General features: G+C 39.5%; 1 long non-coding RNA gene across 1 annotated transcript; it reads right to left on the reverse strand.

The window, feature by feature from the left end:
• Positions 1 to 578: 578 nt before the first annotated feature.
• Positions 579 to 2,523, reverse strand: LOC142174919 (uncharacterized). The gene is made up of 3 exons (XR_012704015.1): positions 2,189 to 2,523; positions 1,791 to 1,857; positions 579 to 788 (listed from the first exon to the last, which is right to left on the reverse strand). It is a non-coding gene; the product is annotated as an uncharacterized LOC142174919 (long non-coding RNA).
• Positions 2,524 to 4,125: the final 1,602 nt, after the last annotated feature.

A 4,125-nucleotide genomic window follows, 5' to 3' on the forward strand; every position in this document is an offset into this window, starting at 1 on the left:
TTGCGACATATTCGTTGCGATTTTGGGCAGATTCGACGCACGTGGAGGCCAATTCGAGGGGCAAAGGTGTCGCGAGCTAAAGAAGTAGCCGGTTCGAGGTGAGTAATTGATGCAACTGTTGTTCTGAGGGTTTGAAACCCCGGATTTTCACATAGTAACGCTATATTGAGGCGTGACACACATCCCATGGCAGGTGCGGGGTCGTATATGATTGGGGATTGTGACTTGGTCCATCCCGAGTGATAATTATAGTATATTGGCGACTGATTCGCACATTGTATTGATACTTATAATATGTTGGCGACTGATACACACATGTATTGATGATATTTGGGCTTAATGCCACGTTTGGGGGCCTTGTGCCGACTTGTAGAATCCTTCGGGGATTAATATCATTTAATTTCAGTCCAAGGTTTTTGTCACGACCCAAATCCCGGTCGTGATGGCGCCCAACACACTACTAGGCAAGTCCGACCATTATTCAACACTTAACCCAATATATCAAAAATAGCGGAAAGAAATATCAATTAAACAAGATTAAAGTACTGAAGAATTTAACAAAATACACAATATAATCTCACTGGGACCCGGTGTCACGAATTTGAGCCTCTAGAATACAGAATATCATCCTAATACATGGTATATCCAAAGTCTGATAATGCGGAAATAAAGAGATAGGATAGGAGGGAGAAGATCAATGGCTGCGAACGCCGTGCAGCTACCTCGATACTCCCAGAAGCTGGATCTGCTGATCAACTGGATCTACTGAGCCTGAGACTGCCTTGGATCTGCACACAAGGTGCAGGGAGTAAAGTGAGTACTCCGACCCAGTGAGTAATAAAAGTAACTACAGTCCGAAGATAAGAAAATCCAGTAAATACACAAAGTAAGCTAAAATCCAAATATACAGCAACATATGGAACTGAGCAGCTAAACAACAGTATAAATAGAAATCCATGAATGCAATGCAATGCATATGATGGTACATTCCAGTACCCACTGCGGCGTGCAGCCCGAGCCATCCATATTTATTTATCATCGACGACGCTCACTGGGGGTGTGTACAGACTCCGGAGGGGCTCCTACAGCCCAAACGCAATATCTTGGTCAGTCATTGTTACCTGACCAATTTATATCATACAGTGCCATTGTTGCCACTGTTTAAGTATATCATCCAGTGTCATTGTTACCATTATTTCAAGTATATCACACAGTATCATTGTTACCACCGTTTCAAGTATATCACATAGTGTCATTGTTACCACTGTTTCAAGTATATCACATAGTGTCATTGTTACCACTATTTCAAGTATATCACACAGTGTCATTGTTACCACTGTTTCAAGTCACTTTATAATCAGTCCAGAAAATAATATAATAAGCCCCTTGGGCATTTACAAAACAGAAGTTCCCAGCCCGGAATACATTTAAAAATATCATTTAAGTTTTCAACACTTAGAATTATGGCTGAGTTTGCAAAACAGCATTTAAAACCTTGGACTAAAATTAAATGATATGCAAATCATGCTAAGCAGTAATATCAATCCTCGAAGGATTTTACAAATCAGCACAAGGCCCCAAACATGGCATCAAGCCCCGTAATATCAATGAAGTATGTGTATCAGTCACTAGTATAGTATAAACATCACACGGGATGGACCAAGTCACAATCCCCAATAGTATCCGACCCCGTACTCTCCATGGAGTGCGTGTCACACCTCAATATAGTGTTACGATGTGAAAGTCCAGGGTTTCAAACCCTCAGAACAACATTTACATCTATTACTCACCTCTAACCGGCCGTAGACTAGTCCGCAATGCCCTTTCCTCTTGAATCGACCTCTTCGCGCGTCGAATCTAGTCAAAACCACAATGAATACGTCACAATAGGCTAAGGGAATATAACCCAATTGAAAAGACTCGAAAAATGTCGAAAATCCGGAAATTAGCAAACTCGAGCCCCGGGCCCACTTCTCGAAAAATTACGAAAGTCACATCACCGGATTCATCGTCTCGCCACGAGTCCGTACATATAAAATTTACCAAAATCGGAGTTCATTTGACCCCTCAAATCACCAAATGTTATTTTCAAATCCCTAGGCCTAAATCCTCAATTTTTCTACAATTTTCATTCTCAAATCCATACATAATTGATGTACTTAACTCAAAATAGGTGGGGATAACTTACCTTCACATTGATGATGAAAATCCCCTCTTGAAGCTCCCCAAAAATCGTCCATCCTTTGAAGAAATGAAGAAAAGTGAGCTAAATCCGTGTATAAAAGAATCTGTCTGTGCTTCGTCGAGTTGTACCTTGCACTTGTGTTATACAAGTTGTACATCCTATTAAAATTGTTCCTTATCGGACACTTTCGGTTTAAACACCCATAACGTCTTGTATAAATATCCAAATGACAAACGGTTTGATTATTTAGAAACTAGACTCAAAGAGCTTTATTTTGATAGGTTGTATACCACATAACTCTTTATATATCCCGAGATATGAGCTTCTAAAGTGCATCGTAAATTCTGCCGAAATTGCTCCAGCAGCCCTTTTCGATCCATCGTAACTTTCTGAGATGATATCCAAATCGCAAATGGTTTAACTTCCCTAAAACTAGAATGTATGGGCTACAACTTTTGTGTTTTGCACTTTTTCAGATTTCTTATAGATTACAAGATATAAGCTTCCAAACTGGACTACTTGCAGTAGAATTTCTGCAATTTTCTGCAATTTTTCCTAAGTCCGAAATCACTTCGAGACACCTCTGAAACATTCCCAAGCTCTCGGGGCTCCAAACCAAATATTAACACTAACTCTAAAACATCACACAAACTTGCTCGAGCGATCAAATCGCCAAAATAACATCAAAATCAATGATTTGAGCCTTAAATTCAAGAATTCTTTCAAATTTCATAAACTTTCAAATTTTCCAATTTAAGGCCGATACCCGTCAAACAACGTCCGTTTGTAACCAAACTTTACAGGAAGCGCTTAACTAACATATATGACCTGTACCGGGCGTCAGAACCAAAATACGAGCCCGATACCATTACTTTCTGATCAAATTTCATTTTCATTTTCCTTAAACATTTTCAGAAAATAATTTCACGAAAAAATTCATTTCTCGGGCCTGGGACCTCGAAATTCGATTCCGGAAACATGTTCAACTCCCATATTTTTCTATGGACCTTTTAAGACCGAAAAATCACGGGTCCGGGTCCGTTTACCAAAAATGTTGACCAAAGTCAACTTTAACAATTTAAATATCAAAATTCTTCAAATTTTTCACATAAATTCATATATTTCAACACAAAAATATTCCGGACACACTCCTAAGTCCCAAATAACCTAACGAAGCTATCCAAACCATAAAATTCGCATTTCGAATCCGATATCAAAATTTCCACTTCCGGCCAAATTTTCTCAAAAACCTTCAATTTTCCCTCTTTAGCCGAACGACTCCAAAATGACCTACGGACCTCCGAATTCACTTCCGATCACGCTCCCAAATCCAGAATCACCATAAGGAGCTACTCCCAATCTCGGAATCCCAAACGGACATCAATAACACTGAAATGTATTTTAAACCAAACTGATGCAATTTCTTCTAAAATGCTATCTTCTACAATAGGCGCCAAAACTCTCCCGGGTTATCCAAAACCCGATCCGGGTATACGCCCAAGTCCAAAATCATCATACGAACCTGCTGAAACCTTCGGATCCCAATTCCGAGGTCATTTACTCAAAATTCCAATCCTAGTTCATTTCTTCAATTTTAAGCTTTCAAAATGAGAATTTCCCTTTAGATTTGACTCCAAACTTCCTGAATTTTAATTCTGACCATACACACAAGTCAATATACCTAAGATGAAGCCGCTCATGGCCTCAAATTGCTGAATGACGTACCGGAGCTCAAAAACGAACGGTCAGGTCGTTATAATCTCCCCCACTTAAACATACGTTCGTCCTCGAACGTGCTGAGAACTACACTGAAGTAGTCTGAAATAACTTATTTAACATATCATGCACCTTCCCATGCTACCACTACTCCGTTGAGCACATTAGCTCGATAATTCGGTAGATATACTTATTTATTGAAGCAAATAAGCCATTAGGCCCAA

This window comes from Nicotiana tabacum, chromosome 20 (genome assembly GCF_000715075.1).
Source record: "Nicotiana tabacum cultivar K326 chromosome 20, ASM71507v2, whole genome shotgun sequence".
NCBI classification, from domain to species: Eukaryota; Viridiplantae; Streptophyta; class Magnoliopsida; order Solanales; family Solanaceae; genus Nicotiana; species Nicotiana tabacum.